At 40.5% G+C, this 22,506-nt stretch overlaps 1 protein-coding gene across 4 annotated transcripts in view; it reads right to left on the bottom strand.

Moving 5' to 3' along the window:
- The window catches only part of RAB27B (RAB27B, member RAS oncogene family), a 176,574-nt gene that overhangs the window by 66,797 nt on the left and 87,271 nt on the right, over positions 1-22,506 (bottom strand). For 2 of the 4 annotated variants that reach the window (XM_027525675.1, XM_027525676.1), the window contains exon 1: positions 217-784. The exons of the other annotated variants lie outside the window; for them this stretch is intronic. The gene's annotated coding sequence lies outside the window, so the exon portion shown is untranslated. Of the gene's footprint in view, positions 1-216; positions 785-22,506 lie in introns of those variants that run through there. 4 annotated transcript variants of the gene reach the window in all.

The following is a 22,506-nucleotide window of genomic DNA, read 5'->3' as shown; positions in this document are numbered from 1 at the left end:
TGCCCCTACCACGCCTGCACCAGAATCCCGGGTGGAAGCCGCCGATCCAGGGCGCTCACACCCCGAACCCCGCTCCAGACCCGGGGTCCGTCGCCGCCGGCCTACATCTCCCCATCCACGTCTCACTTCCTTTTCGCAGGCGAGCCGCTCAGCAAACCCCCGAGTGGGTGGGAACACATTCCAGCAATAACAGCCCGGCTGGCCGCCCCAACTCACCAGCCTGCGAAGTTTTCCTTGGCGAGAGGTGTCGGGTTTCAGAGGTTTCCTTCCCCCTTCCCCAAGCCCTGGAACTCCTGGACACCAGCCACGGCCCGGGGTCTGCCTTCCAGGGCGACGGTCCCGGGCACCGCTCCGATTTTTTCCCCCCCAACCTGTGGCTCTGGATCGCTCCAACAGCCGGCGGGTCCCTAGCCCCTGCCCGTCGGGACTGCAAGCGGCAGGACTGGAAGCACCACCCCCGAGTCCGCCGAGCCCGGGATCTGCAGGGCTCGCGTGTGACGAAGGCGTGTCTCCCAGTCCTAAGGCGGACGTGCTGGGCGCACCTCCGGCTAATCTTGCTGGTGACTCAAAGGCGCTCGGTTTCTGCTCCGAGTTCTCGGCGCTGTGGGTCTCCAAGCCCCAGCAGCCAGCTCATTTTGAGTCCTTGATTTCGATGTTTTCTTGGATTTTTTTCCAAAGAGCCCCTGGGCACTGTGAAAACGGCCTCTAGGGCACTGCATTTTCTCCTCCGGGAGGGGAGGTCTTCGTTAACTAGAGACCAAGGAGTTGCCAGTGGAGAGGGGAGAGGGGCCTCCGGAAATAAAAAGGCTGAGAAGGAAATCCATGTTTTAAAAGTTAGGGTCTGTTCATAGGAATCCATTCACAAGGATGCTGCACCTCACCTTTGCCTCCTACAGTCATTTCAGAGATCTGCAGCTGAGTCAACAGGGGTCCTGTCTATGAGATCAGAGGAAACCAGGGAGCACACACAATCTCTGAACACATCTTTATTAAGCAAAACACCTGGAGTAACAGGCAAATTTGGCCTTGGAATACAGAATGAAGCAGGGCAAACACTAATAGAGTTTTGCCAAAAAAATGCACTGGTCGTAACAAACACCCTCTTCCAACAACACAAGAGAAGATTCTATACATGGACATCACCAGATGGTCAACACCGAAATCAGATTGATTATATTCTTTGCAGCCAAAGATGGAGAAGCTCTATACAGTCAGCAAAAACAAGACCAGGAGCTGACTGCGGCTCAGACCATGAACTCCTTATTGCCAAATTCAGACTTAAATTGAAGAAAGTAGGGAAAACCACTAGACCATTCAGGTATGACCTAAATCAAATCCCTTATGATTATACAGTGGAAGTGAGAAATAGATTTAAGGGCCTACATCTGATAGATAGAGTGCCTGATGAACTATGGAATGAGGTTCGTGACATTGTACAGGAGACAGGAATCAAGACCATCCCCATGGAAAAGAAATGCAAAAAAGCAAAATGGCTGTCTGGGGAGGCCTTACAAATAGCTGTGAAAAGGAGAGAAGCAAAAAGCAAAGGAGAAAAGGAAAGATATAAGCATCTGAATGCAGAGTTCCAAAGAATAGCAAGAAGAGATAAGAAAGCCTTCTTCAGCGATCAATGCAAAGAAATAGAGGAAAACAACAGAATGGGAAAGACTAGGGATCTCTTCAAGAAAATCAGAGATACCAAAGGAACATTCCATGCAAAGATGGGCTCGATAAAGGACAGAAATGGTATGGACCTAACAGAAGCAGAAGATATTAAGAAGAGATGGCAAGAACACACAGAAGAACTGTACAAAAAAGATCTTCCCGACCCAGATAATCATGATGGTGTGATCACTGACCTAGAGCCAGACATCCTGGAATGTGAAGTCAAGTGGGCCTTAGAAAGCATTACTACGAACAAAGCTAGTGGAGGTGATGGAATTCCAGTTGAGCTATTCCAAATCCTGAAAGATGATGCTGTGAAAGTGCTGCACTCAATATGCCAGCAAATTTGGAAAACTCAGCAGTGGCCACAGGACTGGAAAAGGTCAGTTTTCATTCCAATCCCAAAGAAAGGCAATGCCAAAGAATGCTCAAACTACCTCACAATTGCACTCATCTCACATGCTAGTAAAGTAATGCTCAAAATTCTCCAAGCCAGGCTTCAGCAATATGTGAACCGTGAACTTCCAGATGTTCAAGCTGGTTTTAGAAAAGGCAGAGGAACCAGAGATCAAATTGCCAACATCTGCTGGATCATGGAAAAAGCAAGAGAGTTCCAGAAAAACATCTACTTCTGCTTTATTGACTATGCCAAAGCCTTTGACTGTGTGGATCACAATAAACTGTGGAAAATTCTGAAAGAGATGGGAATACCAGACCACCTGATCTGCCCCTTGAGAAATTTGTATGCAGGTCAGGAAGTAACAGTTAGAACTGGACATGGAACAACAGACTGGTTCCAAATAGGAAAAGGAGTTCGTCAAGGCTGTATATTGTCACCCTATTTATTTAACTTATATGCAGAGTACCTCATGAGAAACGCTGGACTGGAAGAAACACAAGCTGGAATCAAGATTGCCGGGAGAAATATCAATAACCTCAGATATGCAGATGAAACCACCCTTATGGCAGAAAGTGAAGAGGAACTAAAAAGCCTCTTGATGAAAGTGAAAGTGGAGAGCGAAAAAGTTGGCTTAAAGCTCAACATTCAGAAAACGAAGATCATGGCATCCGGTCCCACCACTTCATGGGAAATAGATGGGGAAACAGTGGAAACAGTGTCAGACTTTATTTTTCTGGGCTCCAAAATCACTGCAGATGGTGACTACAGCCATGAAATTAAAAGACACTTACTCCTTGGAAGGAAAGTTATGACCAACCTAGATAGCATATTCAAAAGCAAAGACATTACTTTGCCAACAAAGGTTCGTCTAGTCAAGGCTATGGTTTTTCCTGTGCTCATGTATGGATGTGAGAGTTGGACTGTGAAGAAGGCTGAGCGCAGAAGAATTGATGCTTTTGAACTGTGGTGTTGGAGAAAACTCTTGAGAGTCCCTTGGACTGCAAGGAGATCCAACCAGTCCATTCTGAAGGAGATCAGCCCTGGGATTTCTTTGGAAGGAATGATACTAAAGCTGAAACTCCAGTACTTTGGCCACCTCATACAAAGAGTTGACTCATTGGAAAAGACTCTGATGCTGGGAGGGATTGGGGGCAGGAGAAGGGGACGACAGAGGATGAGATGGCTGGATGGCATTACTGACTCAATGGACATGAGTCTCAGTGAATTCCGGGAGTTGGTGATGGACAGGGAGGCCTGGCGTGCTGCAGTTCATGGGGTCGCAAAGAGTCGGACACGACTGAGCATCTGATCTGATCTGATCTGGCCACACCCACGATCCTGGCTGGCTCTCTTGAGATCACATCTCAGACAGACTAAGACATCTTTGGTGTTTAGACTGATGGTAAGAGCCCAGGGTTGAAGACATACAATAGCAATTGACTTATTTTTCCCCACTGTGAAGAAAGTGAAAAAGTTCCAAATGTGTTGCTTGCATACATGTTGGTGAACAGTGAGGTGATTGCTTAAGCGTTCACTGTTTGACCAGTTCTGACAGAGTGCCTTAGAGGCAACGGGAGAGGCACTGACATTATCAGCAATGGATCATTGTGGGAGAAGCACTGCCGGCGGAGTTTAAAACAAAAGAACCTAAAACCCAAACCAAATGCAAGCAAACCATAGCAAAGCAGTGGAGAAGAGCAGTGTTGGAGAAAACATGTGGTTTCACAGGAATCTGTCTATTCTACTAAGAAAATTTGGGAGAAGCTTTATTTTCTGTGCCTCAGTGTTCCTATCTTGAAAGTGGGGAGAATAAAATGCCTTTGTAGGGTTATTGTCAGTAAATGAGTTCAGATCAGCAAAGCACATAGACCAGTGGTATAGTAAAGTCTTTAAGGGTGTTCAGTTCAGTTCAGTTGCTCAGTCGTGTCCAACGCTTTGCGATCCCATGAATTGCAGCACGCCAGGTCTCCCTGTCCATCACCAAGTCCCAGAGTTCACTCAAACTCACATCCATCGAGTCCATGATGCCATCCAGCCATCTCATCCTCTGTTGTCCCCTTCTCCTCCTGCCCTCAATCCCTTCCAGCATCAGAGTCTTTTCCAATGAGTCAACTCTTCTCATGAGGTGGCCAAAGTACTGGAGTTTCAGCTTTAGTATCATTCCTTCCAAAGAACACCCAGGACTGATCTCCTTTAGGATGGACTGGTTGGATCTCCTTGCAGTCCAAGGGACTCTTAAGAGTCTTCTCCAACACCACAGTTTAAAAGCATCAATTCTTCAGTGCTCAGCTTTCTTCACAGTCCAACTCTCACATCCATACATGACCACTGGAAAAACCATAGCCTTGACTAGACGGACCTTTGTTGACAAAGTAACGTCTCTGCTTTTGAATATGCTATCTAGGTTGGTCATAACTTTCCTTCCAAGGAGTAAGCATCTTTTGTTGTCTGAACATTATTTTGGTAACAATTATCTGCTCCTTTCTCCCAAAGTAAAGTCTGATTTATAAATACTATACTGATCTACTGGGAACTATTATTGGAGGTTTGGGTTATAGATTTTCAAATATATATGCTGGGAATATATGTTTATAGTATAATCTATTTTGCATCAGCAATATCTGTACTGCTGTGTGTGTCTATGGGGCCTGAGAGAAAAGAAATACATAAACAGCCTTGACTCTATTCTTCTTTTCATAGCACATTAATTTACAATGATTCTCTGTATATGATATAAAATGGCAATCTGTATTCTTCACTTAGTTTATATGTTCACTTACTTACTTAATCCTACCAGCTGTTACTTCCCATATTCAACAGCACTGATGGTGCCTTTATCCCTAGGTCATCTCACTGGACTTTCACAAAGTTGCTTTGAAAGAGGCAAGGCATCTATTATTTTTTATTGTCCTCATTTTTAAGAATGAAGAAACTCAGGTTGAGAAAGTCCCAACAACATGCCCAGAATCCCAAAGGTCCAGGAATGTAGGATTCAGGTCTGCTGATCCGGAAGGCAAAGCTCACAGTAGTCAGGACACCGTGCTGCCTGCCCTCCACTTAAGGGGAAAGTGCCTCTCGTGAGAAAGTCTAACACACACAGTTACCATCTGCTCTCTTTGCCAGCTTCACCTTCTCTAAAAGGTAAGTGTGTCAGCTGCCTCGTAGGGCTAACTCCTGCAGGGACAACTCTCTAGGAGTCACCTGCTACACAAGGCCTGTGTTTCTAGTTCCGAGGCTCCGAGGCGCTAGTGTTACACGGGCATGCTCTTCAGCTACTCCAGAGGGTGGACCTTTCCTTCCCTGTGGGAAGAGGGTTCCAAGGAGGAGATGGCAGTGGGAGAATATGAGCAAAATGATTCCCAGCCACTTCATGAAGGCCACTTTGACCAAAGACAGAGCAGAATAAAAAACCCTGGAAAACCATGAAAACAAGGTGACAGCATCCTGTGACAGAAAAAAAAAAAGCCTTTCTGCACCTGGCGTTTGCATAGCACAAATTCAATAGACATAGTTTCTCTCAATAAGCTTATCACTGAATAAATACAGCACTAAGGTAAAGAGATAAATAAATGCACCTGGGTGTTTAAAATGGTTAAACACCTCTCCCTCCCCAATCTCCTCTGACACAAGAATGAACACATTTGGAGGACTTCCCTGTAGGCCCAGGGGTTAAGGCTTCTAATGCAGGAGGTGTGGATTCGATCGCTGGTCAGGAAGTTAAGATCCCACATGCCTCATGGCCAAAAAACATAAAACAGAAACAATATTTAACAAATTCAATAAAGACTTTAAAAATGATCTGCATCCAAAATACATTTTTATATGCTATGAAATCTTAAAGACAAATAAGGAGAAATCAAGAGATAAATAAACTGCAATAGGCAGTTTGGAAAAATCTAAGTCAGATGGAAGCTGGGTAACTGATCAGGAAGAGGAGCAGTTGTATACTGCTTGCCTGTAGGAGGGGTGATGGATGAGAAGCAGTAACTCCTTGTGTAACCTGAGAGGCTCAAGCCGAGGAGGCGGAAATACCATCGGAGAAGGAGGCCAGCTGGTGGGGTGAACACAGGGATTTGGTTAGACGTCTGTATTCAGAATGTCCGGACCCAAAGTTCACTTCCCTACCGCCATACAATCAACCAATTGTACATAAGTCTCTCCATCTGCTCAACTCAGCCTCCAGGAGACTGAGGTTTATTTTCTGGTGAAAGTAAACTAGAATATTTTGTGGTTTAACAAGATGAACTGAACACATGCATTTTTACTCTGCTCCTGTAGAAAATGAATTAAAAACAAGTGGACTTCAACATAGTAAAAAAAAAAAATTCAAAATTCAAAATACACTCAAAATTTTACAAATTTGAAAGATGGGTGGATTATAAAATGGACAGTCCAGGAGTATAATTTTTTGTTAAGCTATTGAACACACCAAGATATGTCATTCTGAGATATTAGCAGCCCAGGAATAAAAAGAACAAATACATCTTCCAGAAACATAAAGCAGATAACATACAAAGGAAAATAATAAAAATTGTATTGGATTTCTCAAGAGCAATAATGGATCCAGAAGACTTGTTAAGTGCCTTCACAATTTATGAGTGAAACTATTTTGAAATGAAAATTGTGTACCCACACACAATGTTAGCCAAGTGTGATTAAAATATGTTTAGATGTGTAAAGAACCAAAAACATAATGCCTTTATTGTGTTTAAGGGAGGATCCCCAAAATAGGCTTATAAATCAAGAAAGAGGAGATGGAACCCAGGAAATGAAGGCCCAGCACAGGAGAGAGTGAAGTGAAACCTCCATAACAACAGGCCGGATAGAAGCAGAAGAGTGGACGGCAGAGGCAAAGTCTCCTGGAAATAACTAGTTCCTGGACATGTACATTTGAAACATTTTGGATAATGTCCATGTAGCAGAGTGTTCATCCAGTTCCAGGTTTTCTCTTCTGAGCGTCCCACTGGATTTCAATTCGTAGCCCTTTGCTGGTAGGGAGGCATGTCTGAGTTCCAGCCAATGGCATGTGGGCAGTAGTGACCTACACCACTTCCAGGTCATTCCCATAAAATGACCTGTGAGATCCTCCATGCTTTCTCTCTTTCCTTATTGGTATCCAGACATAAAGACTAGTGAAGAGCTCTGAAGCCCTAGAAGACATTAAATCCCCAAGATGAAAGAAATTGAGGCTCTGAATGATTGTGTGGCATAGAAACCCTAACCATCACCCTCTGGGCCATGGCATGAGCAAGAAGTAAACTCACACTGAGATAAGCCAATGAGAGCTTTTGGAGTTGTTTGTTAAAGTAGTTAGACTGTTCTGTTACAGTTTGAAAGACCATTTAAGGGCATTTATGAGTCATTTATGGGCTTCCCAGATGGTGCTAGTGGTAAAGAACCTGCCTGCCAATGCAGGAGACACAGGTTTGATCCCTGGGTCAGGAAGATGCCCTGGAGGATGCCCTGGAGGATACTGGATACCCTACTCCAGTATCCTTCCCTGGAGAATCCCATGGAGAGAGGAGCCTGGTGGGCTACCGTCCACAGGGTCGCAAAGAGTTAGACCTGCCTAAAGCAACTTAGCATGCATGCATGAATAATTTATATTAGGTACAAAGTATATTAAACAAATTGAAAAAGGATATTAATAACTCCAGGAGAAACAAAAGGTTATGACTAAAGAAAAGTAGTAATAATATAGCATTTCATTCAGATGTGAATATAATCAGAATAATGGGAACTCTAACAAGAGGGTAAACATAAGCCACGATATAAGTGCATGTGAAGCGTGACTATAGGGAAAGATGGTATACATACGTGCAAGAGAACTAAATACGCAGGTATTATACATAGAGTCAATAAACAGTGTGTTAAATTGCTAAACAAAGAAAGGCAGGATAAGCAAACCTTTAAGAAATACGCAAGTAAATATAATAAAAATCCACTAAAAGAGTCAAAGTCAAGAATTTTGCTGTAGGGATTAAGACTAGGACTTAAGAGGAAATCTGTGCTATTTTTTTAAAGAATTTGAACACCTTTTTAAAAAACTATGAGATGTTTTTACGTTAGTAAAATTAATATTAAAGGAGTTTAAAAATATACAGAGGAAAACAAAAGATACATGTTCAATAGAGAAACATTATAATTCATTATTACTTTCACATATTTTTGCATAATAGCCTAAGAGCGATGGAGAAAGTGAATTTGGGGTGCAGACTGAAGGTAGATTTGACAGGTTTGCACAGTCGTTTATTGACTCAGCAAACATTTATTAAGTAACATGCGCCTGATCCTTAGGGCTCTCAGGCGCTAGAGTGAAATGGAGAACTTGAAGGAAAAACGTGAGGTACACTGAGAGAAGGAACACTGAAATACGGCTTCCCTGGTGGTCAGACAGCAAAGCGTCCGCCTGCAACGCGGGAGACCCGGGTTCGACCGCTGGGTCGGGAAGATCCCCTGGAGAAGGAAATGGCACCCCACTCCAGTACTCTTCCCTGGGAAATCCCATGGACAGAGGAGCGTGGTAGGTTACGGTCTATGGGGTCGCAAAGAGTCGGACACGACTGAGCGACTTCACTTTCCACTTACACTGAGAAAAGGAACATTTCAAAGTTTTAAACAAAAAATTGGTTTCTTCTCTCTCGTCCTAGGTGACACGAGCCACTGACTTAGCTTGCCTTTCGTACTTCAAAATCGTCTTATAAGAGGTCCACACTGATGAGATCAGAGGTTTCCTAACTCACCCCTCTTCTGGGTCTGAAGTGAAGGCTCTGCCAGGTAGTCATGCTCAGGCTTGCCTCCACCCTCTGCTGACCTGCAGTCCATATGAGGTCCTCTAATCACAAATAAAAATCAACCCCTCCCTAGGGTGAGGAGGCCCCACAGTATGATTAAAACTCACAAGACTGGACTCCCAGGTCATGCTAGTTTTCCTAACTACTTTTAAAGACATGATGTCAAGGAATATATATACCTGAATGAATTTTTACTGGCAATTATTTTAAATGTGTATCACATCAAGACCTGTTTTAGGCATTAAAGTGGACCTGTTCACATAATTATATGTATAGCATCTATTCTATGGTGATGTCTTAACTTCCCCACTTCTAATTTCATTTTGACTCAGTTTCTTAAAATGTGAAATGGACATACACTGGAACTTTACATGGTAATTATGTAACTTAGCCTAATTCTCTCTATGTTAAAGAAACATTCTGTGGGAAGGGACCAAATGGTTTCATGAATAATGTTTGCATATAGACAAAAAACAAAAAATGCTATAATTATGGGCAAAATTATAATGATAAAACTCTTTTATCAATTTATCAAATTGATTAAGGAGAAATAGATTCATATTGATAAAAAACTAAGGAGACAGCAAAGAATACAGTGGCAACACATATACATATGCATAAATATAGTCATATATCAACATATATAATTGCACATATGAACGTTGGTACGGTCATTTAAAAGCACATGTGAAGTGTGTGGGTATATATGTGTAAAGCTAGCTTTACAGTGAGATAAAAAATAAAATGTCCTATGAGCCTGCCATGTAAATGTAAATGAACATAGGGTGATTCTGTCATTTTCCCAAAATATCAAAAAACAGTGTTCTTGTTCACAATTTTTGCTACTTTTTAACTGCAAACATTTCAACTGAGATGCCACACACCCAGGAATAATTTAATCTGTCTTAGATTCGTTTGCTGGCCTTTTAGCAAATTATCAGGTAATCTGTTCAAGCATCCAAACTGACATCGATTGATGTAATTGCAGGTAAATATGTCTTTTTCTCCAAATAATTTTTTGATCAAATTAAAGTTCTTTCATTAATATTCCATTATAAAAGATCTAGAGTGACACCAATACAGGATAAACATCTTTTTAAAGACACAATCTGGGAAATGATGTGCTTTGTGTCTGATCATATATGATAGTAGAAGATAATTTGCAAAAATAACAATTAGCAAATGAAGATTTGGTGATATGCAAGAAGCCCATGTTAAATAATTACTTTTTAAAATTTATTTTTAATTGGAATGTAACTGTTTTACAATGTTGCATTGGTTTCTGCTGTACAACAATGTCATTTAGCTATATCCCCTCCCTCTTATTTCCCTCCTGTCCATAAATGATTACTTTTTAAAACTACATTTTTAAGAAATAGGCTGTTTCATTAAATGATCTATAATTATAATTACATGAAATATCATTTAATCCATTTTTGTAATCAATATGGCAACAGTTTATATACCTATAATAATTCTATCATATTTGTAAGATATATTTAAATTTCCTGTTTCCAAAATAGCATGAAAACTGTAGGTACCTTAGCCCATATAATACCTCCTGAAATATGCATCGCTGCCATAACCACTAAATAGGTCCCGATTCTGTGCAACTTCTATACATATTGCTCCTGAAGACTGGGAGAATGGAAGAAATTCTCTGTATCATATAAAATATGTGTTTTGTTAGAACTATTCAACTTATTTTAAATAAATGGTGAGTAATTTATTTTTATAGTCATATATTTAGTGCAGGTCTTAAAAGAGACAATATTTTTAAAGAACTGGTTAAAGAACACTTGATCAGAATGAAGATACCACAGCTAATAAGAACTCCTTTTCTTGCATTACACTGCCTGTGAAAGTAAAATGTTAGTTGTTCAGTCATGTTCAACTCTTTTCGGCCCATGGACTGTAGCCCCCCAGGTTCCTCTGTCCATGGGATTCTCCAGGCAAGAATACTGGAGTGGGTTGCCATTCCCTTCTCCAACAGCTCTTCCTGATCCAGAGATTGAGCACAGGTCTCCTGCATTGCAGGCAGGTTCTTTGCTGCTTGAGCTACCTGGGAAGCCATTGTCTGTAAAATGTGGTAAGTATTAGTCATCTTATAAAGCATTCAAACCCCACTTTTTGTTTGTGGGGTCTTGATTCATGTCTTGGTGAGAGCCCCCTATAAAAGCCAAAGGGCTCAGATACTCATGACAGTGGTGGGAGAATGTGAATGTGGGTAGAATGCAGTAACATGAAGTGGTTCCAATGGTGCTGTTCTAATTATGTGCTCGAGTGCTTTTAGACTTATAACTCTAGCTCTATGCCAGCATGCCCTGGAGTGGAGACCACAAAATATCAGACCCGGAAAAAGGAATCTTACAACTAGAAGAAATATGAAACTTGTTAATTTACACAAGCAAAGAAGTGAAAAATACATATGGGAATGGATTTGAAAGGTGCTTATACCAGGGAGGAAGGAACAGTTTCAGAACAGGATGGCTGGTTAATATGGATGTTCAGGATAAAAGGTACTAATTTGATTAGCTCAGAATGCTTGCAGTTGTTTCCAGTTTGATGAAATTCAAACCTAGAGTAAGTCCTACCTTAATTCAAAGACTCACCCTTGATCTTTCGGAAGGACACTGAACAACTCTGCAAATACCATGCAGACTGTCTCCTTTGTACGTTTTCCCAAAAGATCATGTTGCTATTACAATTTCCCAAGGTGATATTGGGGAAACATGATCTTTTCCCGAACAGCAGAAAGTCAACCCTGAGATATCACTAATGTCTGAGTAATAAGAAAGTCACTGCAATTCAAAGATAGGAGTCAGGGCTGATGCCTTAATCAAATTCAGCTTCACAGTGGGCTCAATAGGAACTCAAATCTATCTCATTTTTCTCTAACCAATAGGTTAAATGTGATAGAAAGCTAATTTGAAGATATTCAAACTATGCAATGCAACCATAGAGAACACTTCCAATTAGATAATTTTTCTCTGAAAGAATTATAGATATTCGTGTCATTACTAGGAAAGATACAAAAACGGTGATTCCTATCACATCTCCACTTGATTCTCTACAATGACCTGTGTCAAAGGTGAATGGGTCTTCAAGAATGTCAATAAACATCTCTACACTTAATCAGATGGTTTCAACTGCAACTAATGCAATTAAATAGACACAGTTTCTAAGATAGCTTCTTACATGATATACTTGGATGAAAATGTGAAAGTGTTAGTTGCTCAGTCATGCCCAACTCTTTGTGACCCCATGGACTGCAGCCCGCCAGGCTCCTCTGTCCATGGGATTCTCCAGGCAAGAATACCAGAGTGGGCTGCCATTTTCTTTTCCAAGAAATCTTCCCAACCCAGGGATTGAACCCAGGTCTTCTGCACTGCAGGCAGATTCTTTAGAGCCATCAGGGAAGCCAATATACTTGGATCAGTTCAGTTCAGTTCAGTCGCTCAGTTGTGTCCGACTCTTTGCGACCCCATGAATTGCAGCACGCCAGGCCTCCCTGTCCATCACCAACTCCTGGAGTTCACTCAAACTCAACGTCCATGGAGTCAGTGATGCCCTCCAGCCATCTCATCCTCTGTCGTCCCCTTCTCCTGCCCTCAATCCCTCCCAGCATCAGAGTCTTTTCCAATGAGTCAACTCTTCACATGAGGTGGCCAAAGTACTGGAGTTTCAGCTTTAGCATCAGTCCTTCCAAAGAAATCCCAGGGCTGATCTCCTTCAGAATGGACTGGTTGAATCTCCTTGCAGTCCAAGGGACTCTCAAGAGTCTTCTCCGACACCACAGTTCAAAAGCATCAATTCTTTGGCGCTCAGCCTTCTTCACAGTCCAACTCTCACATCCATACATGACCACAGGAAAAACCATAGCCTTGACTAGACAGACCTTTGTTGACAAAGTAATGTCTCTGCTTTTGAATATGCTGTCTAGGTTGGTCATAACTTTCTAGATGACTCTAAATCATTTATTTACTGAATTACCTGAAAGTCTCTCCAACTGATCCAGATTTAGACAGAGCATTTTTGTTTCTGTACTTTAAGTCCAAGAGGTTTATAATAAAAGAATTATCTGTAGCAATGTGCTATATAGAACCTTTGGCGTCACCTAGTAGGGAAACCATTTTGGAAGCTTCTGTGTGTAAAATCATAGAATGGAAAGTCTTCCCAGGTTCAGGATAAAGTAAGGTGAACCAGCATTCTAAATCAAAAGGCTTGGCTTTCCCTCCATAGTTGGCCAAAAGACATTTGTGGTGATTCTTCTTTGATTTTTACATGTCAGAAACAGAGGGATTTAAGATAATTCGTTCTGCTTATAAAAATTTCATATGTCTGACAACAGTATATGTGTCCAAAGAATGAATGTTTGTTTAATGAGTCAATAAATAAATGGATTTGTTCACTGCCTTGACATCCTTAGCGAGGAAATTTTCTCAAAAAGTGGGAGTGGCGGGATGGAGAAGAGTCACTTGTCCATTCTGATTTTAATATATTTCATCAAATCTTATTTTTCATAACTGAAAAATTAAAAGTTCAAAAACTAGATTTGTAAAAATGATTCAAAGAGCTGAATATCAGACTCTCAATGTGAATGTGATCTGAGATAAAAGCAACCACAGCAAATTAAGGAAACTCCTTGAGGCAGCATGATACAAACGTGTGTATTTTATTTTCATTGAAAATTAGAAAGAGAAATTTTGATTCTCTCATTTTAGTTATCATAAACTTATGCTACAATTAAAAGTAAACATATTGGCAACTCTCCTACTACTTAACACAAGATAAATAAATCACAGAAATACCTTGGCTATTCCTGGGCACCCTCAGCCTTACCTCATCTCATTAGTGACTAAACTGGATCTGTAACAATCAGAAAATTCATGGCCCAACTTGCACTTGATTATCTAAGATCTTTTAACATTGGTCATCACCCTTCGCAATCTGCTTTCTCCAACTCATAGCAAGTGATTACAAGTTTTCTATCTCTTCTTCCTCCTTGAGACTTTCACTGTAAAGACAAAACTATTATCATTCATACTTCTGTTTTACAGTTAGGAATTAAAATGAAATATTTGCTTAAATAATTCATTCAATTGTTAATAACCACCCAATAAGTTAGAGGGAAAATTTAATATGTAAAACCACACATGGCCATTCCTCAGTTATTTGGGGATAAATATATTTACAGATACAGGCTTTTGATAACACTGGAAATTTGTAAAATATCTCCAAGTTGAATACAGTCCCTGACCTCATAACTCAATGACCCCGTGATTTATGGAGTAGCAGCTATTGTTCTTACAGAAATACAGACTGTTCCTCCTTTTGTTTCTTTCCTGGTTCTGCTGCTGCTGCTGCTAAGTCACTTCAGTCGTGTCCGACTCTGTGCGACCCCATAGATGGCAGCCCACCAGGCTCCTCTGTCCCTGGGATTCTCCAGGCAAGAACACTGGAGTGGGTTGCCATTTCCTTCTCCAATGCATGAAAGTGAAAAGTGAAAGTGAAGTCACTCAGTCATGTCCGACTCTTAGCGACCCCATGGACTGCAGCCTACCAGGCTCCTCCGCCCATGGGATTTTCCAGGCAAGAGTCCTGGAGTGGGGTGCCATTGCCTTCTCCACTCTTAGTGTTTATTAGTATTAAATAGTTAAGTCCTGTGTTCCTAAGGCTTTGCTTATGGTTAGTTTGGATTTGGCACCTATTTTATATTTTTCACTTATTTGTATCTGTTTATACCCCAACTTGCTTTATAAAGATAATAGTTTGTTATATAAGTGCATAAAATTCCAGTAATAAAAATAACATTGAAATCAATAAATATAAAAAAGGGCCATAAAGTTGAATAGGCTCTTTATAAAAAGAGAAAAATCCAAATATCCAGTAAACATGAAAAGTTGCTCAACCCCACTAGCCAGCAAAGAAATGCAAATTAAACCATAATGAGATTCAACTATGCATCTATAAGTATGAATAAAACCAAATACCAGGTGTTGGTGAGGGCATGGGGCAAATGAAATGCTTGTTTATTGCTATTGGAAGTGTAAAATGATTTGACTATTTTGGAAAACTAAACTTGGGCAGATATATATATGATATATGATTTAAATATATGATTTGTAGAACTTTGGGCTTCCCTGGTAGCTCAGGCAGTTAAGAATTTGCCTGCAATGTGGGAGACCTTGGTTCAATCCCTGGGTTAGGTAATTCCCCTGGAGGAGGGCATGGCAACCCACTCCAGTTCTTGCCTGGAGAATCCCCCTGGACAGAGGAGACTGATGGGCTACAGTCCATGGGGTTGCAAAGAGTTGGACACAACTGAATGACTAAGCACACAGAACTCTGTAACATGTTCACCAGAAGTCTTTTATAAGAGCTACCTGTAGTATTAATAATTGCAAACTGAAAACAACTTAAATGTTCATTAATAATAACATAAAAAATTAAACATCATCAACTCAATGGACATGAGTTAGAGCAAACTCCAGGAGACAGTGGAGGTCAGGGAAGACTGGCATGCTGCAGTCCATGGGGTCGCAAAGAGTCAGACTCGACTGAGTGAATGAACAACAACAAAAAACTAAATTACTTGTGTTCATAAAATGGAATATTATACATCAATGGGGACAGAGTGTTTTTACCTGCAATATTGAATCATGCAGGCATAATGCTGCAAGAGAAAATCCAGCCACAAAACAATATATATGTTGAATATGTATATATCCAAAGGCAGGCAAAATTAATCTACAGAGTTAGCCGTCAAGATAGTGGTTATCTTGTTGGGATTGGTGGCAGTGGCTAAGAAGAGACTGGAAAGAAATTCTAGGGATGTTCCAGCTCTTTGTGTGCTGGTTACAAGATGCATTTGTTCTGTGATTACACGTACAATTTGTACACATTTCTGCATGCACTTTGTCCAGCCATAAAATTATCTTAAAAGATAAATTAACAACAAATGAAAACTGAAAGCAGATTACAGTGAAAAAGAGAATGTGAATGGATAAAGTCAGAAGTTAGGCTAGCACAGAAAAATACCTTCTCTAACATTTGTTAGAGACCATAAAGTCAATACCATCCATTATGTCCATAAAAACAAACCTGTTGCTTACGGACACCTGCCCATTCATATAACTAAGATCTCTGTTCCCTTGCATAGCCAACGATCTTGGCTGTGTAATAAGCTATGGTTTCCAGAACATTTTGATAGTAAAATACCACAATGAATTGGTTTAGAGTGGTTTCTTAAAACAGCTATCAGTGTAGAAAGATGGTATTAATAGAAAATTAAGCAGTTTTACAGGCAAATGAGGGATTCACAAAATGGAATTCTTTGCAAGTTTAATCTAGTTGAGGAAATGTTTTTAGAGTAAGGAATTGATAGACTGTATCCTCAGTATGTAGATTTTGGTAAGCCCTGAGGCCAATGGATGTCAGACTGTATCTCCCCAGGAGTACATGGACAGTAGCCATTATATTGCTGGTTATATGAGGATCCATGGGTTTTAGCCAATACATAAAAGTGACATACTGTTACGAAAGCCGAGGAACTTGTAAGGGTGTGTGTCTGATAGAAGAGTTATCCATTTCTGCTCAAGGTTAGACCAAGACAGGCTCCTCGGTAAGTCGTTTGAGGCTCTTCTCTACTGTACAGTCATCACATCCCTGAAGTTTCACTTCATGGAGCATTAACCCAATCTTTAGGGGAAAAAAATTACATCAATGTGATCCATGCATTTTCAATGGAAACACTACTACCCATAAGTAGGTGAAATTCATTCTTGGAGAGTGAAGTAATCTTATTCTTTGTATGCATAAGACATAGATATACATACAGCATATACACAGATGCTACATACCTGTGGTATTAAAATTTCATGGTGGGGGGGCAATTAAGGGGGAAAAAAACTGAAAAGGCTTCTTGGATTGGGGTGGGGGTATGAAATAAAGGTTAAGAAAAACTGATGTGATCAAATGCGAAATACAAAACAATAGCAGCTGCCTTTCTCCAGCCCTGATTCACAGCTATTTAAATATTTAAACTTCCACCATAACCTCATTCAGTATCATTTAATATAAATAATTTATAATGTATTGATATAGTCTCAAAATGAATAAGTTAACTAAGTTAAATGTAGGACCATGTCTAGTAAAAAAGATGAATTTGGGTTTAGAATATTAATATTTTGCTTGGCTGTTGTTCTATTAACGTCAGTCCTGTGTTGGGAAAGTAAAAATCGTGTTATACTGCTTAACAACCCCTGTCTTTTTATGGTCTGCAGTAGGAGGCAGTAGATACAGCTCACTCAGGATGTGTATCTTGTGGTTGTTAAAAATAAAAAGTAGCCAGAGGGTAATATGCTCTGGAGCACTGAAGTGGAATCACTGAAATTAATTTCTTTAAAAAAAAAAATAGAAAGTCCTCAATGTAACTGCTGAAACAATGCAAAAGCATATGAAGCCATAAATTCCCTTACTCCATTTTGTCCTACACCCTTGGGTTAATCAAAGGTATTTCCACAAACTATTTTCCCCCACTTTATTCAGATATAATTGCCATATAACATTGTGTAAGTTTAAGGTGTATGATGAAATAATCATATATATGTGTATATTGCAAATTGAGTACCACAATAAGGTCAGTTAATAGAGCAATCACCTCACATAGTTACAATCGTGTGTGTGTATGTGTGTGTGTGTGGTGAGAACTTTTAAAATCTACTCTCTTAGATACTTTCAAATCTACAACAGCATTGTTAACTATATTCACATACTATACATTCCCTTACCTTACATCCCCAGGAACTGATTCATCTTATACCTGGAAATTTGTATCCTTTGGCCACCTTTCTCATGCCTCACCCTCCAACTCTTGCCCCTGATGACTACCATCCTACTCTCTGTGTCTATGAATCAGGGTTTTAAATTTTATTGATTTTTATTTTTGGCTGTGCTTGGGTGCTGGTTGCAGCACTCGGGCTTCTCTGATTATGGTGAGTGGGGGCTACTCCCTAGTTGCTGTGCACAGACTCCTCACTGCGGTGGCTTCTCTCATTGTAGAGCATGGGCTCAAGGACACGTGGGCTCAGCAGTTGCGGCTCCTGCACTCTCGAGCACAGGCTCAACAGCTGTGGCGCACAGGTTCAGTTACTCCGTGGCATGTGGGATCTTCCCAGATCAAGGACTGAACCCGTGTCTCCTGCATTGGCAGGCAGATTCTTTACCATTGAGCCACCGGAGAAGCCCCAAGTACGTTTTTTTTTCAGATTCCACATAAGTGAGATCATACGTGTCTTTTTATTTCGGACCTGTTTCACTAAGCATAATGTCCTCAAGTTTCATTCATGTTGCTGCAGATGGTAGAATTTCCTTCTCTTATGGCTGAATAATATTCTGTTGTGTGTGTATCACATTTCTTTATCCATTCTTGTGTCAATGGATACATAGATAGCTTCTCTGTCTTGGCTATTGTAAATAATCCTGCAGTGAGCATGGGGTGCAGATCTCTCATCAAGAGAGTGATTTCACGTCGTTCGGTTATATGCTCAGAAGTGGAATTGCTGGATCACATGTCAGTCCCATTTTTAATTTCTTGAGGAACCTCTAGAACTTTTTCATAGTGACTGCACCAGTTTGCATTCTCACCAACCTGGCACAAGTCTTCCCTTTTCTCCACTTCCTCACCAGCTCCTGTTATCTCTTGGCTTTTTGATAATGGCCATTCCAATGCGCATGAGATGATATCTCATGGTTTTCATCTGCATTTCCCTGATGATTAGTGATGCTGAGCACTTCGTCACGTACCTGTTGGCCATTTGAATATCTTCTTTGGAAGAATGTCTATTCAGGTCCTTTGCCCATGCATAGTTGAATTATTTGGTATTCATGCTATTGATCTGTAAAAGTTCCTTATATAATTTGGATGTTAATTCCTTATCGGATATGTGGTTTGCAAATATTTTTTTCCATCCTGTAGGCTGTCTTTCCACCTTGTGGCTCACTTTCTACTCAGAGTCTGATGTAGTCCTACCGGTTTACTTCGCTCTTGCTGCGTGTGCTTTGGATGTCATATCCATAAAATCATTGTGAAGGCCAATGTCAAAGAGCCCTTTCTCTGTTTGTTTTTTCTAGTTTTATGGTTTCAAGTCTCATTTTTAAGTTTTTAATCCATTTTGAGTAAATTTCAATAAGTAGCAAAAGGGAAAAGTATAATTTTATTCTTTTTCATGTGAATATCCAATTTTCTCAGCACCATTTATTGAAAAAAACTGTCTTTTCTTTATTGCATATTTTGACTGTCTTTTAAAATATTAGTTGACCCTTATACGTATATAGAAGCTTCTTAATGTTCATATACAGGTTTTTTTTTTTTAAAGATTAGTTACAGTAAATAAATCTGGATCATAAATTTTGGTCTATAACTGCTTTCCCAGTACAGTATCAAAGTTGATTAGTTGCTGCTATAAAGTAGTTGCCAAATAAGCCATAGGCCTAAAACACTTAATATCTGACTCTTTACAAAGAAAGTTTGCTGTCCCTAACAATAGAGCATAATTTCCTATTTATTTATTTCATGCAAGACTGAATCCATTACAATGTTATTATAAGAGAATGTGTAATTAGATGAAAAGAGACTCACAGTGCATATGAACCAAGCAATTGAAAATAATATACGCGGTAGAAGTCAATTTCAGCTAAAATATGCAATGCTGCTGCTGCTGCTAAGTCACTTCAGTCATGTCCGACTCTGTGCAACCCCATAGATGGCAGCCCACCAGGCTCCGCCATCCCTGGGTTTCTCCAGGCAAGAACACTGGGGTGGGTAAAATATGCAATATATAGAGATATATGCATATCTATATTTATAGTTTTTCCAGTAGTCATGTATGGATGTGAGAGTTGGACTGTGAAGAAGGCTGAGTGCCGAAGAATTGATGCTTTTGAACTGTGGTGTTGGAGAAGACTCTTGAGAGTCCCTTGGACTGCAAGGATATCCAACCAGTCCATTCTGAAGGAGATCGGCCCTGGGATTTCTTTGGAGGGAATGATGCTGAAGCCGAAACTCCAGTACTTTGGCCACCTCATGAGAAGAGTTGACTCATTGGAAAAGACTCTGATGCTGGGAGGGATTGGGGGCAGGAGCAGAAGGGGACGACAGAGGATGAGATGGCTAGATGGCATCACTGACTCGATGGACGTGAGTCTCAGTGAATTCCAGGAGTTGGTGATGGACAGGGAGGCCTGGTGTGCTGTGATTCATGGGATCGCAAAGAGTCGGACACGACTGAGCGACTGAACTGAACTGAAATAGATAGATACATAGATGACACCATGTGAGCCGCTGTGCTTGGAACTGAAGGAGCTCAACTGTCTGACAAGTTCCATTTCTGACCCAGCTAATTACCAATTGTGTTTAAACAAATAAGTTACCCGACTTTTCTGCTCCATTTCTTTTTTTTACACACTGGAGATAATCAAATATAGACAGCTCTCCCCCTCCCTTCCAAAAATTGATTTAAGGTAAATTAACATTACAATATCCATCCCTTATGGTGATTTAATTATAAAATAAAACACAGAAAAGTTGTAACATGATATCTAGAATGTAAAAAGACATACTACATTTAAAAATGATACTCTTATCTCAGTTTCAAATAGACAATAGAAGAGACAAGAAACTCCTAACATTTCTTTTTCAATAATTAGATGGCCTGGAGAAAGGAGTAAAGAAAACCTTTTCAAAGTCTGGGCCATTCTTTCCCACAGTGAAAGACAAGGGCCACAGAGTCCCAGAGAAAAAGGCCGCAACTGAGAGCAGCATGAGAAAAGGGTATTAATATACTTTTAGGCCATGACATCAGGTTTCTTCTCCTAATTATGCCAATTAAGACCATAATTGCAGAGGATGACAGAGGAGCTATGCTTCTTCATTTGTTCTGGTCCCTGTTTTCATCAAGAAATGGTTAAAAAAAATCTTGTTAATTATTTTTATTTGCCACTATTTTTGTATTCATATTGTATGTAGGTATACATTTATATACATACAAGCTGTATATTGTCACCCTGCTTATTTAACTTATATGCAGAGGAAATCATGCGAAATGCCAGGCTGGATGAAGCACAAGCTGGAACCAAGATTGCCGGGAGAAATATCAACAGCCTCAGATATGCAGATGACACCACTCTAATGGCAGAAAGCAAAGGGGAACTAAAGGGCCTCTTGATGAGGGTGGAAGATGAGAATGAAAAACCTGGCTTAAAACTCAACATTCAAAAACTAAGATCAAGGCATCCAGTCCCATCACTTCATGGCAAAAAAAAAAGGGAAGGGGGAGTAGAAACAGTGACAGACTTTACTTTCATGGGCTCCAAAATCACTGCAAATGGTGATTGCAGCCATGAAATTAAAAGACGCTTACTCCTTGGAAGGAAAGCTGTGACAAACCTTGACAGCATATTAAAGAGCAGAGACATCACTTTGCCAACAAAGGTCCAGCCAGTCACAGCTACGGTTTTTCCAGGAGTCATGTATGGAGGTGAGAGTTGAACCATGAAGGTTGAGCATCAAAGAATTGATGCTTTTGAATTGTGCTGCTGGAGAAGACTCTAGAGAGTCTCTTGGATTGCAAGGAGATCAAACCAGTCAGTCCTAAAGGAAATCAATCCTGAATATTCATTGGAAGGACTGATGCTGAAGCTGAAGCTCCAATACTTTGGCCACCTGATGTGAAGAACCAACTCACTGGAAAAGACCCCGATGCTAGGAAAGACTGAGGGCAGGAGGAAAAGAGGGCAACAGCAGATGACATGGTTGGATAGCATCCCCTATCTAAATGAACATGAGTTTGAGCAAACTCCAGGAGATAATGAAGGACAGGGAAGCCTGGTGTGCTGTAGTCCATGGGGTCACAAAGAGTTTGATATGACTTAGTAACTGAACAACAACAACAATGGTATATATGTGTGTCTACATGTGTATAGACACACATATGCGTATTTTTTCCAAACACTAAATCCTTCTTCATTTTACCCTTACATCATTAGAATTAAGGAAGTTATTAACCAACGTAAATCTCAAAAATGTCCTTGTTACTTAATTTGGAGACACAGAAACTCAAAATTTGAAAGCAATCATCTAGGTCAGAATTTTCCAAACTCTCTTCCAAGAAACTGTATATGAGCAGTACTAATTGTGTGCAAGTGTAAGAAGGCTTCCTTAGGCAAACTACTTTGGGAAACACTGCTTCTGCTACTGCCTCCTCAAATTCACAATGCTACAAGCACATAAAAGTGTCTGCAATAATAAACCCTTCCATCCTATGGAGCCTGTCTTATTCTAGGTAATAAAGTTTCTTACTCATCAGTTCAGTTCAGTTGCTCAGTCGTGTCTGACTCTTTGCGACCCCATGAATCACAGCACACCAGGCCTCCCTGTCCATCACCAACTCCCAGAGTTCACTCAGACTCACACCCATCGAGTCCGTGATGCCATCCAGCCATGTCATCCTCTGTCGTCCCCTTCTCCTCCTGCCCCCAATCCCTCCCAGCATTAGAGTCTTTTCCAATGAGTCAACTCTTCGCATGAGGTGGCCAAAGTACTGAAGTTTCAGCTTTAGCATCATTCTTTCCAAAGAACACCCAGGA

Source organism: Bos indicus x Bos taurus, chromosome 24 (genome assembly GCF_003369695.1).
Source record: "Bos indicus x Bos taurus breed Angus x Brahman F1 hybrid chromosome 24, Bos_hybrid_MaternalHap_v2.0, whole genome shotgun sequence".
Taxonomy (NCBI): domain Eukaryota; kingdom Metazoa; phylum Chordata; class Mammalia; order Artiodactyla; family Bovidae; genus Bos; species Bos indicus x Bos taurus.
This window is presented reverse-complemented; position numbering and strand designations above follow the sequence as displayed.